Raw genomic sequence first — 14,912 nt, 5'->3', positions numbered from 1 at the left:
GGACGACCCAGAGGGATGGTATGGGGAGGGAGGAGGGAGGAGGGTTCAGGATGGGGAACACATGTATACCTGTGGCGGATTCATTTTGATATTTGGCAAAACTAATACAGTTATGTAAAATTTAAAAATAAAATAAAATTAAAAAAAAAAAAATAAAAGTTACAAATAGTACATCATGATTATATTTCTTTGTTTCTTGGTCCAAAATCATAACCTTAGCAATAAGGTTTTTAAGATCAAAGTCAAATGGGTTATATTTTCTTGTACACCATATATTTGAAAAATTATGTATATTTTAATTTTATTTATAATTGGATAATGACTTTCTTTTGGAGCCCTTCCCAACCCCACTTAGTTTTGAATTATTTTTTTTCCTTCTTATTGACAAAAAGAATATTTTATCATATTCTCAAAATTACCTGACTTTTCTGTTATACTTGATTATAAAAACTCACTTCCTTCTTGGAGATGGTCCTTTCACAGTCTGTGAAAGATAAAATTGATAAATTGGACTTTATCAAAATTAACAACTTTTGCTCTATAGGAGATACGTTAAGACAATGAAAAGTCTGATTATACCTGGGAGAAAATGTTTGCAAATCACATATCTAAAAAAAAATGTATGTCTTGGATATATAACAGATTTTTAAAGCTCACCAGTGAAACAGTCAATTATTTTAAAAATGGACAGAAGATCTGAGTAGACACTTTAAACAAGATTTATGGATGCCAAAAACCATATGAAGATAGTCAACATTATTTTTCACTAGGGAAATGAGTGAAACAGTGAGGAGCTACATTGATTAGAATGGTTAAAATCCAAAAAATTGGGAGTACCAAATGCTGGTGCTCTCATGTGTGCTGGTAGAATGCACAAGGGTATAGCCGCTTTGGAAGACAGTTCAGCAATTTCTTATAAAATTAAACACAGACTTGTCATATGACCTAGCATTGCACTCCTAGGTATTTAGCAAGTTGATTTGAAATGTATTTACATACAAAAACCTATGTGTGCTTTATTCACAACTGCTGTCTTTTTTTCATAATCATCAAAAAAGTGGAAGCAACCAAGAAATTCTTCAATAATAGGTAAACAGATAATTAAAGGATGGTACAGCTATACAATGGGTATGAAAAGCAGGAATAACTATAGATTAATGCAACTTATTTTGTATATTCAACAGGTATGGAATATGAATATGAATACTCATTCACTGAGTATGTAAAACTCCAATACTTTGGCCACCTGATGTGAAGAACTGACTCATTGGAAAAGACCCTGATGCTGGGAAAGATTGAAGGCAGGAGGAGAAAGGGACGACAGAGGAGGAGATGGTTGGATGGCATCACCGACTCAGTGGACGTGAGTTTGAGCAAGCTGTAAGAGTTGGTGATGGACAGTGAAGCCTGGCCTGCTGCAGTCCATGAGGTCGCAAGAAGTTGGACATGACTGAGTGACTGAACTGTACTGAATGCTACAATATGAATGCATCTTAAATGCATTTTGCTGAATTAAAGAAGCCAGAGACTGAAAAGGCTACATACGAAATGATACCATTCATATGGCCTTTTAGAAAGGGCAAAACTATAGGGATGGAAAGCAGATCAGTGGTTGTCAGAGGTTTGAGGAAGGGGAAGTGTTTGACTTGGGGAAACGGGAGTTTTTAGGGTGATGAACTAAACTGTTGTGGACATACGATGCTACACATTCTTTAAAATTCATAGAACTCTATATCTATAGCATAAAAAGTTAATGTATGCAGATTTAAAAAATCAACCAGGAGTTTGAGGGATCCCAAAATGGAATGCAGAGTAATAAAAGAATCTAACAAATATTTTAGAAATGTATATGACATAGTCTCACTGAAGGAATGGGTAAAAAAATGCTTGATGTGAATAACTTTGGAAAAGAATGTTTTGACTCAGAATATGTAACATTAAAGACAAAAGTATACATAAACACTGTACTGCCATTGATAAAAGTTGTTTCTCACAGGGGTGCAAATGAACAATTTTGAAACTACTATAGAAGTGTACTGGGAATGAATGAGTGTGTAAAAGTATGGTGGCTGATAGCCAGGTTTCTCACCATTGGAAAGGGAGATTGGAGATAAGCATGGGGAAATGCTACAATGAACATAGTAGCTGACTGTTAAGATCATCAAAAGTAAGGTCTTTAGAAACTGTCTCCAGAAAAAGGTGGGAAAACATGATCACTAAATATGATATCCTGAATGGGATCTGGAACAGAAAGGGCATTAGGGAGAAATTAGTGAAATCCACGTTAAATGTGTAGTGTGAAGAAATGAAAGTGTTAGTTGCTCAGTCATATCTGTTTGCAATCCGATGGACTGTAGCCTGCCAGGCTTATAAAGTAAGATGTTAATAATATGGGAACTCTGTACTATCTTGATAACTTTTCTATAAATCAAGCTTTAAATTAAAAGCTTGTTTAAAAGTTAGTTTAAATTAAAAAACCTCAGTAAACAACATTTAACTTACTATGATTATATAATGCAGAACCAAATAGTTTATACTATGATTACATTTCTTTTGTCTCTGTGTCCAAAGTCATGACCCTAAAGAGAATATTTCTAGGATCACTGTCAAATAGATTACTTTTTTCTTCTACTACATACATTTCTCAAAATTATATAATAGTTCAGTTTTCTTTATAGCTGCATCTTTGACTTTCGTATATAGCTTTTTTTCCTCTCTAGAATTTAGAATTACTGTTTTTTTCTTCTAAATGATATAAGAATAAAATACCTTCATTATATTCTCTGCCATACTCAGTTTTAATAATATCTGGTTTTTAAAATAATCTGGTTTCTCTGTCATACTCAGTTTTAAGAATCCACTTTATTCTTGGAGACAGTCTTTTTAGAGGCTTTTGTCTTAGTGTGAGATTTGTTATTCTCTAGGTCTGCCACGTGGTTGTTATTCTGGATCTTTCTGTGTCATTGGACTAGATATTCTATTTCTTAGATCCTATGTTTTGTCTCTCACTTCATTTTGCTGAACTGCATCCTTGATGTCTTCAGAACATTGCTTAATAACAAATTTTAGGGTTGATGTGTGTGTGAGAGTGTTTTTGCCTGATCTTTATAGTTGATGGAGCTGTGGGTATAGAATTTTAAGTTCAAAGTTACAAACATTTTTTCTTCAGAACTTTGAAGGCAAAGCACATTGCCTTCAAGCATTTTGTGTTGTTACCAAGAAGCCTGAATGCTGCTTATTTCTTACCTTCTGGAAGCTTTTAAAATATTTTTCATATATGCCTTATACTAAAGAATAAGTTTCAAGAATGTATCTAAATAAGGATCTTATTTTTATTCATTTGATTGGTGTTTGGTATATAGCTTTTCAATATAAAGACTTGCATTTTACTTAAGTTCTCTGAAATTTGCTTCTATTATTTATTTAATTATTTCCTCCTCTATATTTTCTTGATTTTTCTCTGTCTGGAACTTCTGTTTATCTGACATTGAATCTTTTAGATTTATATTCCATTTTTTATATCATTTGTTCCATTTTTTCCTCTTTCTTTTTGCTGTATGTTCTAGGAAATACCTTTGCCTTTATTTTATAGTCCTTCTTTCAGAATGTTTTCAGCATTCTTTATGAGGATGATGAACTCTTGACTGAGGTCATGGGGGCAGTGAGCCTTGTGTGTCTCCCATCCTATCATCAGGCTAACCTGGACTTGTTTACATGACAGATGCAAGGATCTCAGTGAGGTAAGCAGTATTGGAAACACTTTTGAACTATAGACTTTGAACTGGCTGAGAAATTAGCAGTGTCACTCTGCTGGACCCTTTTGACCAAAATAAGTCATAAAACCAGCCCAGATTCAAGAAATATTTGTTAAATATTTTGTTTATATTTTTTCTTTCACTGTGAAGGAGCTTTCTAGTTTGATGTAATCCCATTTATTCTTGCTTTTGTTGCTTATGCTTTTGGTATCATATCCATAAAATCATGGTCACATCCAATATCAAGGAGCTTTTACCCTATGTTTTCTTCTAGGACTTGTATAGTTTCAGGTCTTAAGTTTAGCATCCTTTTTGTCATCAGACCACTTGAGTCTGAAATGAATGTTGCAGTTCTGTAAGGTGTCTTATGGAAGTTTTGCAGAAAATTTGGAGGATCTTTAATCTGTATAATGGAGAGTGGCATTTATAGCCAGTCACCAGTGTCATATTTTGCAGTGTTCTCTTCTTTCCCCCTAACTCCTATCTGGAGCACGACCCAGACACAATTGCCTTTATTAATTTATTCATTTTTTGCATGTGTCTCCTTTTGGCAATAGCCAAATAAATACATTTGCTCACTCTTGAGAATATTATACAAGATTCTAATCTACTTGTCCAAATGGTACCTGTTGTAGATACAAGACCTTCCAGTGTTTTCTGAACAAAGGAAAATTACCTTGACTTATTTTCTTTTCAATAGAATGGGGAAATTTTTTGGTGTGTGTGTGAAGTCTTTTGGGTGCATTGAGGTTTCTCTGGGAACAATTTTGGGATAAAGAAACTACTGCATAATCAAAAGAACATGAATATTTCTGCTGTCCAACTGTCTATAAGATTTTGCCTAAAGATTTTTCTTTGAAAAGGGCTATTAAATAGAGCTGCTAAAATAAATAATTAAAAGATAATGTAAATTTCAAAGTAGACTGCAGTAGCAAATTGATAAATAGGACTTTGGGCTGAGTTCTCAAAGCTGAGAACAGAGCATATTAGTGCCGATAGATTTTAGAGCAGGATATTACCTGATCTGTGTAGAGCTTGTTATGGTCACAGTTCTTGCTGGGGAAGCAGTTCTAGGCAGTCCTTGCAGATGTGGCTCAATGCAGTGCCACAGGACTTGTCCAGCTCATCAACAGCTGACTGGTGATGGTTGGACTTAGTACTCCATCTCTCCAGCTGTAGCCAGCCAGGGCCTATGAGATGCTGCCACGAAGGCACTGCTGGCATAAGGGAAATGGTCATTTGCTGGTCAATGAAACTTTTTTTTTTTTTAATTTAAGCAGAAGTTACATTGATATAGGCAGTTGGTTATAGGAGCAAGAATCAGGAAATGCAAGTAAATAACTGAGTCATATCAGTGTTGAAATAATAAAAAAGAGATCCACCAATTCCTGCTACAGCTGCCTGAATCTAAATCTTAAAAAATGTTTTTTTCATCTGATCAGGTTCTATTTAAGTTTGATATACGCTTGTTTTCAAGCATAAGTGAGATTTGGGATACTAGAAGTAATGCTCATGTTTTGTCAGTTTATAGGAGACATTATTTTCTACCTCATTCTTCATACATATCTACTTATCTGAGTGGCTCCAGTTGTTGCACTAGTGATTCTATTTGAAATTTCCACTATAATTCTTGTCCACTTGAGCTGTAAGAACTGACAGCATCTTCAGTTGTCATCATGACTCCTTTAGGCATAGAAAGCACAGTTAAGATTTTGTATCTGTTAGGAAAGGAAGGCTTGGTAAGATAGTGTTTATTTTACAGAGTAATATTCTTTTATCTGAATGTTGTTCTCAATTCTGTTCCAGAAAGTGTCACTGGCAAATAAAAACTTCACTTCTTTTAAAAATATTCTTCTAAAGAGAAAACATATAATAGGGAGTCAGGATTCCATAGAGTTCCTGCTATTGGTTTCTAGTGGGCTTGAAATAAGAGATTTACCTGTGGTTATATAGAAATCTAGTAGATGAAGTTGGAGAGAGAGAGAGAGAAGAGAGGGGAGGGAAAGGGAAACAGACCGGGAGAGGGAGGGAGAGCAGAAGAGAGGAGAGAGGATCTGAGAGAACACAGTCTTCTTTTCCAGGTTTATGCTTTTCCTACCATGAGCCTGAGAGAATAATCTGGCCTGTATTAACAACCGCAGGCCCTCACTGAGTTTCTGAAGATTTTCTGGAGAGAAATTGTGTTGATATTCTCATGATCACTACCACCTCTGACTGTCAAGTAGATACTGGGGAAAACCTTCTCTCTCCCCAAGGTAAAGATGGGGTGTGTAAATTAGAAATACAGAACGTGCAGGGAACCCCAGCCTGACCTTTTCTTGCTTTTCTTCCTGGTAGCTTTTCTCTCAGATACCATTGAAGTGACACCTTCTGACAACCTCTCTGTGACAGTGCCTCTTGGACGACTTCTTCTTGGCTCTCATCATAGGGGCTTGCCTTTAGCAGTTGTAGTTCTTCAGAGTCCCCTGTAATTCCCAGCTGCAGCTGTTCCCCCTGGTTGTGTTACACCTGATTTGACCCTAGGCCTCTTGCTTACTCCTGTAGAAACATCATGTGTTCTCAGCCTTGCTTTTAGCCTCAACTCTCACTAATTACTTCCTTCCTGTTCTCCTACCTTAATGGACTTATTCATACCAATATAGTGGTTTCCCAAATATAACCCACTGTTTGATACCTGCTCCTCTTCATGTCAGTGCCCAACTTTGGTTCAGGGGTTACTTATTTCTGTGATTTCCCAGGTGGAATTAACTACTGCCTCCTTTGTGCTCCGGACAAGGCAATGGCACCCCACTCCAGTACACTTGCCTGGAAAATCCCATGGATGGAGGAGCCTGGTAGGCTGCAGTCCGTGGGGTCGCTAGGAGTCGGACACGACTGAGCGACTTCACTTTCACTTTTCACTTTCATGCATTGGAGAAGGAAATGGCAACCCACTCCAGTGTTCTTGCCTGGAGAATCCCAGGGACGAGGAAGCCTGGTGAGCTGCTGTCTATGGGGTCACACAGAGTCGGACACGACTGAAGTGACTTAGCATAGCATCCTTTGGGCTCATCTGTTCTTTACAACATCTATCATAGCATCTGTAGTTCTTTGTTGTTTATGTCTCCCTTGAATGGAGCAGAAATGAATTATCCCCACCAAGCCCTGCACAAATTTCAGATTCTTGAGCAAATGTTGTTCTTTTAAGCTACTAAATTTGGGGGTAATTTGTTTTGCAGTCATAGAAACTGAGTTAGATTTTGGTATTTGGAGGTGGGTGCCATGTGACAGAAACCTCAAAATGTAGTGGTGACTGAAGCTAAACTAGATAGGACTAGACAATGGGCAGAAGGTGGGAGGACATTGAAGAGAGTGTTAGTGGAAGCCTAATGGTCAAGGATTATTTCAGTGAAGGTTTAAAGGAAATTGAGAAAGTATCATTGAGAGCAGGAGAAAAGATCCTTGTCATGTAATAGCAGAAAGTTTAGCAACATTGTCACTTATGGTAATGTGGAAAAGAGAAAATGGTTATAATGAATTGCACAAATTCACAGGTGTTGTCTGGCTGTTTCTTGCTGCTTATAGTAAACTTGACAGGAGGAAGTGCTGTGGTGTAATGGCTTGTATCCCTCAAAATTCATGTGCTGATGCCCAGTGTGAAGGTGTTAGGAAACGGGGAGATGCTTAGGGAAGTCCTTAAGTCTGAATGGTGGAGCCCTCAAGAATAGGATTAGTGCTTCTGTAAAAGAGACCATGCAGAGCTCCCTAGCCCTTTCCACCATGAGATAACACAGTGAGAAGGTGGCAGTCTGCCCCCTGGAACGTTCTGGCCTTCACCAGAACCTAACCATGCTGCCACACTGATCTTGGACTTCCAGCCTCCACAGCTGTGAGAAATTAATTTTTGTGGTTTATGAGCCACCAAGCCTCTGGCCATTTCATTAATAGTAGTCCAATTAGACTAAGAGAGAGAAGCTAAGGAAAGAATTGTTAAAGGAACCAGACTTCCTGAGTTTGAAAATAAAACTCTTTTTTTCTAGTTTCTCCAGGTGGCAGACAATTTGCAAATTAAGAAAAATCTTATGGAAAGAGATTAAATCTAGAGTATTGTGATTTACTCTAGATTCACATGGTTTAACTATGAAACCAAGGGAGTGATTGTGACACTCTTTGATAAGGCCTCAGGAAATTTAATGTCATGCCTCACCAAGGCAAGTAATCTATCTTGAGGATATACCATGCCTCACACATCTTTACTAAACGAAAATGTCCTCTAAGAATTTTAACAGAATTGTCTCTCAGGATACCTATAGGAAGCTCAAGGACATATACTGCAATTTATGAGTGTGATTTTTGTCTGATGGAGTGGATTATAAATTGATTCACAAGAAATCTACACAGTTAAAAGATTTTATTTTTTAGAGAAGTTTTAGGTTCACAACAAAATTCAGCAGAGAGCACAGAGAATTCCCACATACCCCCATCCCTCTCGTATACACCTGAGTAGCACCTTTGGAAAAATCGATGAACCTGAACATTGATGCATCATTATCACCCCTGGTTTATAGTTTACAGAAGGTTTCACTCTTGTTGTATATTCTATGTTGTTGTTCAGTTGCAAATTGTGTCTGACTCTCTGCAATCCCACGAACTGACATGTATCCACTATTCAAGCCCTTAAAAATCCTCTGTGCTTTGTCTTTTCACCTGCCCTATCCCAGTCCCTTGTTGTTGTTCAGTCACCAAGTCATGTCCGACTCTTTTTGACCCCATGAATTGCAGCATGCTAGGCTTCTCTATCCATCACTATTGCCCTCAGTTTGCTCAAACTCATATCCATTGAGACAGTGATGCCATCCAACCATCTCATCCTCTGTCGCCCCCTTCTCTTCTTGCCCTCAATTTTCCCCAGCATCAAGGTCTTTTCCAATGAGTCAGCTCTTTGCATCAGGTGGCCAAATTATTGACGCTTCAGTTTCAGCATCAGTCCTTCCAATGAGTATTTAGGGTTGATTTCCTTTAGGATTGACTAGTTTGATCTCTCTGCTGTACAAGGGACTCTCAAAGGTCTTCTCCAACACCACAGTTCGAAAGTGTCAGTTCTTTGGCACTCAGCCTTCTTTATGGTCCAGCTCTCACATCCATCCATATATGACTACTGGAAAATGGCTTTGACCGTAGCTTTGACTATACAGACCTTTGTTGGCAATGTCTGCTTTTTAATACACTGCCTAAGTTTGTCATAGCTGTTCTTCCAAGGAGTGGGCATCTTTTAATTTCATGGCTGCAGTCATCATCCACATTGATTTTGGAGCCCAAGAAATGAAAATCTGTCACTGTTTGCACATTTCCCCCATCTTATTTGCCTTGAAGTGCTGTCATCTGCATATGTGAAGTTCTTGATATTTCTTTGAGCAGTTTTGATTCCAGCTTGTGATTCATCTATCCTGACATTTCACATGATGTACTCTGCATATAAGTTAAATAAGCAGGGTGACAATATACAGCCTTGATGTATTTCTTTCCCAATTTTGAAGCTGAAGCCGAATGATTCTATGCAGACCTATAAGACCTCTTAGAATTAACATCAAAAAAAGATTTCTTTTCATGATAGGGGACTGGAATGCAAAAGTAGGAAGTCAAGAGATACCTTACATCAAGGTAAGTTTGACCTTGGAGTAGAAAATGAAGCAGGGCATAGGCTAACAGAGTTTTGCCAAGAGAACACACTGGTCATAGCAAATACCCTTTTCCAGCAACACAAGAGACTGTACACATGGACATCACCAGATGGTCAGTACTGAAATCAAATTAAGTTCAGTTTGGTCACTCAGTCGTGTCCGACTCTGCGACCCCATGGACTGCAGCACGCCAAGGCTTCCCTGGACATCACCAACTCCTGGACTTTACTCAAACTCATGTCTATTGAGTCAGTGATGCCATCCAACCATCTCACCCTCTCTTGTCCCCTTCTCCTCCTGCCTTCAATCTTTCCCAGCATCAGGGTCTTTTCAAATGAGTCAGTTCTTCGCATCAGGTGGCAAAAGTATTGGAGTTTCAACTTCAACATAATTTCTTCCAATGAATATTCAGGACTGATTTCCTTTAGGATGGACTGGTTGGATCTCTTTGCAGTCCAAAGGACTCACAAGAGTCTTCTCCAACACCACAGTTCAAAAGCATCAATTCCTCGGCACTCAGCTTTCTTTATAGTCCCAACTGTCACACCCTTACATGACTACTGGAAAAACCGTAGCTTTGACTAAATGGACGTTTGTTGGCAAAGTAGTGTCTCTGCCTTTTAATATGCTGTCTAAGTTGGTCATAACTTTTCTTCCAAGGAGCAAGCGTCTTTTAACTTCATGGCTGCATTCACCATCTGCAGTGATTTTGGGGCCCCCAAAAATAAAGTCAGCCACTGTTTCCACTGTTTCCCTGTCTATTTGCCATGAAGTGATGAGTCCGGATGCCATGATCTTAGCTTTTTAAATGTTGAGCTTTAAGCCAGCTTTTTCACTCTCCTCTTTCACTTTCATCAAGAGGCTCTTTAGTTCTTCTTTGCTTTCTGACATAAAGGTGGTGTCATCTGCATATCTAAGGTTATTAATATTTCTTCCGGCAATCTTGATTCCAGCTTGTGCTTCATCCAGCCCAGCATTTCTCATGATGTACTCTGCATATAAGTTAAATAAGCAGGGTGACAATATACAGCCTTGATGTACTCCTTTTCCTATTTGGAACCAGTCCGTTGTTCCATGAACAGTTCTAACTATTGCTTCCTGACATGCATACAGATTTCTCAAGAGGCAGATCAGTGGTCTGGTATTCCCATCTCTTTCAGAATTTTCCACTGTGATCCACTGTGGATCCACTGTGATCCACACAGTCAAAGACTTAGGCATAGTCAATAAAACGGAAGTAGATGTTTTTCTGAAAATCTCTTGGTTGTTTGATGATCCAGTGGATGTTGGCAATTTGATCTTTGGTTCCTTTGCATTTTCTAAAACCAGCTTGAACATCTGGAAGTTCACGGTTCACGTACTGCTGAAGCCTGGCTTGGAGAATTTAGAGCATTACTTTACTAGCGTGTGAGATGAGTCAATTGTGTTGTAGTTTGAGCATTCTTTGGCATTGCCTTTCTTTGGGATTGGAGTGAAAACTGACCTTTTCCCGTCCTGTGGCCACTGCTGAGTTTTCCAAATGTGCTGGCATATTGAGTGCAGCAGTGTCACAGCATCGTCTTTCAGGATTTGAAATAGCTCAACTGGAATTGCATCACCTCCACTAGCTTTGTTCATAGTGATGCTTTCTAAGGCCCACTTGACTTGGCATCCAGGATGTCTGGCTCTAGGTGAGTGATCACTCCATCATGATTATCTGGGTTGTGAAGATCTTTTTTATACAGTTCTTCTGTGTATTCTTGCCACCTCTTCTTAATATCTTCTGCTTCTGTAAGCTCCATACCATTTCTGTCCTTTATTGAGCCCATCTTTGCAAGAAATATTCCCTTGATATCTCTAATTTTCTTGAAGAGATCTCTAGTCTTTCCCATTCTATTGTTTTCCTCTATTTCTTTGCACTTAGGTCAATAACTACTAGGGTCATTTTTTAACACAGTCTTAGTAGCTGAAATATTTAGAATGGTTTATCATTTTGAATTTATTTTTTTAATTAAGTTCTGGTAATAAAGTTATGCTGGCTTCATGAAATGAATTGAGACACATTTCATCTTTCTGTTTGATATGAAATAATTTAAATAGTATTGTAATTATTTGTTCCTAAAAGGTAGACTAAGATTTAAAGCTTTTTGGATGTATTATTATTATCTAAAATAATAGTCACCTTTTGAATCCCTTCTTTGGTAATTCATCAAGTTGGTTTTCTACCTGGTTTTCTCTGGTTTATTTGTATTTTCTAGGAAATCACACATTTCTTCTATTTCTAGTCTTGCTAATATTTGTTTTGTTCTCACATTTTTAAGCAGGATCATAAATGGTGTATGTGTTTGTATGTGTGTGTATATATCTTGTTTGTTAGTCTTTAAAACAGCATCTTTTGGAATTATTTAGTAACTCTTCTACTGTTTTTCTGTATCATAGATTATTTCTGTTATCTTTATCTATTGACTCCTCAAATTTTCTTAGTTAACTTTGTGCTTTTTAAAAAAATACTTAGGATAAACATGTTTCTGAACTTGTGCTCATTTGTCTTCATAATGAAAGGATTTAGGGACATCAGTTTTTATCTAATTATGGCTTTTTCTGTGTTCTGTAAATTTTTATGGAGTTACTTTTTCATTAATTTCTAAAGTGTTTGTGGGCTTATCAGGTGGCGCTAGTGGATAAAGAACCTGCTTGCCAATGCAGAAGACGCAAGAGACGCAAGTTCTGTCCCTAAGTCAGGAGGATCCCCTGGAGGAAGAAATGGCAATCTACTCCAGTATTCTTACCCTGAGAATACCATGGACATAGGAGCCTAATGGGCTACACTCCCTGGGATTGCAGAGAGTTGGACAGACTGAAGTGACTTAGCATGCATGCAATCACGAGTGTTTGTGATTTTTCTCCTTAATCAGGAGTTAATTTTCAAATCGTTAAGGTATTTCAAACTTTAGTCACTCTGGAGATCAATCCAAATTAGTGGATTGGAAAAATCAAGAGGAAGAATATCTAAAAACTATGAACAAATTCATACAGAGAAATAGATTATAACAAAAACATTCAGAGGTTGATTTTCCACATACCATTTCTGTGGACATTATTGGAGCCTGTGCATCATTAAAATACTGGTGTAAATCAAGGAAGAAGAAAACAAAATTGAGGGAACAGGATCCAACATAAAAGAGACAAAGGAATTTGCTAAGTGTGGGTAAAGAGACACATCAAATGATAGCTTTGTAGCAGGCCTGAAAATGAGTTGATATAGATTGTGACAGGTCAGAAAGCTCAAGGAGAGACTTCTTCAAGAAGATGAAATTAATAAAATAATCAGTGGATTTGACTCTATTGGGAAGAGATTTACACAAGCTCTGGAGAATATGGGAGGAAAAATTAATGTTAAAACAGAAAAGTAAAAAAAAAAATCTTAATTAGAGAAAATAATCATAGTAAACATGATTCAGCTATCATAGTATTTACATGGTCAACATAAACAAGATTAATCTAAACAATAGATATGGGTCCTGCAGTATTATCCTGTGGTATTGATACCACAGACCTTTTGAAGAGCTGGCTAGGGGAGCTGTGTGAGGGAGAGAGACTAGGAGAAAATGGATATTGATTTAATCATAACTTGATAAGATTTTGGAAGAATGTGGGAACCCAGTTGTGTGTGTGGGGGGGTGGGGTGGGGTGAGAATGGTGGTTATATGTGAAAGAGCTAAATTCTCATCATCTGTATTAATAATAAAATGGATATTGATTTAATCATAACTTTATAAGATTTTGGAAGAATGTGGGAACCCAGTTGTGTGTGTGTGGGGTGGGGTGGGGTGGGGTGAGAATGGTGGTTATATGTGAAAGAGCTAAATTCTCATCATCTGTATTAATAATAAATATTATCAGTAGATAGTAAAGCCAGTAACTGATAGTAAGAACATAAGACTGTAAACATGTTATGTAGAGACTGGGGATAAATACCGGAAACCAACAGGAAGAATTGAAAGCAGTTGCCTTCTAGGGTGAGAAATTTGAAATGTGTGGAATTGTGAAGTGAACTGAAAGTTGCTCAGTCATGTCTGACTCTTTGCACCCCATGGACTGTAGCCTGCCAGGCTCCTCTGTCCATGGAATTCTCATGGGTTGCCATTCCCTTCTCCAGGGGATCTCAACCCAGGGATCGAACCCAGGTCTCCTGCATTGCAGGCAGATTCTTTACCGTCTGAGCCACCAGGAAAGCCCCTGAAATGTGTGAGGCCTAATGTTTTTCATAACAAGTCTTATAAAATTTTAAATGATGCACGTGTGACTTTGCCAAAAATACCTTCCCACCAACCCTAGATTAAAAACAAAATGAAATAACAAAAGAAGACATAAACTTAATAGATTCAGGAGATACAAGGAGGAGTTCTACAAGGTTAAAAAAAAAAAGAAAATTGTAAGAACTCATATTAGAAAGAAGATCTGCATTTTTAAGAATTACCCTATTCCTTTCCCTCAGTCCAAATTTCAATTAGCATTGATGAGGAAAACTAATAGATGTATTCCTATACATTTTTTAAGTTTCAGGAATAACAAAATCTTGCTGGGTTCCAGAAAGAAAAAAAAAGTTACTTGTGAAGGGGAAAAAAAAAAAAATGAGAGTGAGACTAAATTTCTTGCATCGAACTTTGGAGACTAGAAGATGGTAGGATAATGTCACTGAACTAGTGATAGAATTACATCAGTGAATCCTATACTGGGCTAAGTTATCAGTCACCTGTCAGGGAGAGAGATGTGCAGATGTTTGAGGAGTCAAATATTAGAGGTCTTGAGAAAATACACTAACTAACAAAAGGATTTGAACAGTGACTATGGGAAATGGAAAGATAAGAGAGGAAATGGTGCTAAGTAATGAAGTTGTCAGTATACACATGGTCCAGCTTTAGTGGTTAGAGACCAGCTTAGAAAATGTTTACTATAAGCTCTAAAGGAATATTCTTTTTTCTCAACCTTTCAGCTTGAAAATTTTAAAAATAAAAATCGGAAAGACTTTTACTTAGATTAAGCAGTTTCTTTTGCAGTAGAGTGCTTCCTATTCTTTAGAAATGGCTGGTTCTAGGGCAGGAAAAATAGGTGAGCCTGCATTTTTTTTTTTTAACATGGCAAAGAAATGTGCCGTAATAAAAGGGCAGAGAGTGCATACAAAAAGATTTATTGCTGAGTGCCTTTTGAAAAACCACCTGTCAGGGAGTGAACAAAGCGGGATTGGAAGAGGAGGAAGTTCAGTTGTGATGCATTTTATCTTCTGCACTATGAGCTCTAGACCTGATATGGTCCAGCTCTGACTGTTGTATTTGTCCATTTGTCAAAATTGGACAAAGGAGTATGAAGAGATAGATCCCTTTCATATATGCCCATCATATGACAAACATACGTTTGTCATCTGGCAATAAAAAATACCCTGCACTTTTGTGACAGAAGCCCTACCTCTTTCTGATGACCAAGATCAATTACTCCTGCCAGATTTGTTTCTTGGCTC

At 37.6% G+C, this 14,912-nt stretch overlaps 1 long non-coding RNA gene across 1 annotated transcript in view; it reads left to right on the top strand.

The window, feature by feature from the left end:
• LOC123330835 overlaps window positions 1–14,912 on the top strand; it is a 52,207-nt gene that overhangs the window by 23,532 nt on the left and 13,763 nt on the right. The window contains exon 5 of the long non-coding RNA XR_006640368.1: window positions 1,185–1,363. This is a non-coding gene — a long non-coding RNA (uncharacterized LOC123330835). The remainder of the gene's footprint in view (window positions 1–1,184; window positions 1,364–14,912) is intronic.

Source organism: Bubalus bubalis, chromosome 20 (genome assembly GCF_019923935.1).
Source record: "Bubalus bubalis isolate 160015118507 breed Murrah chromosome 20, NDDB_SH_1, whole genome shotgun sequence".
Lineage (NCBI taxonomy): Eukaryota > Metazoa > Chordata > Mammalia > Artiodactyla > Bovidae > Bubalus > Bubalus bubalis.
Note: the sequence above shows the minus strand (reverse complement) of the source record. Positions and strands in the feature narration are given on the sequence as shown.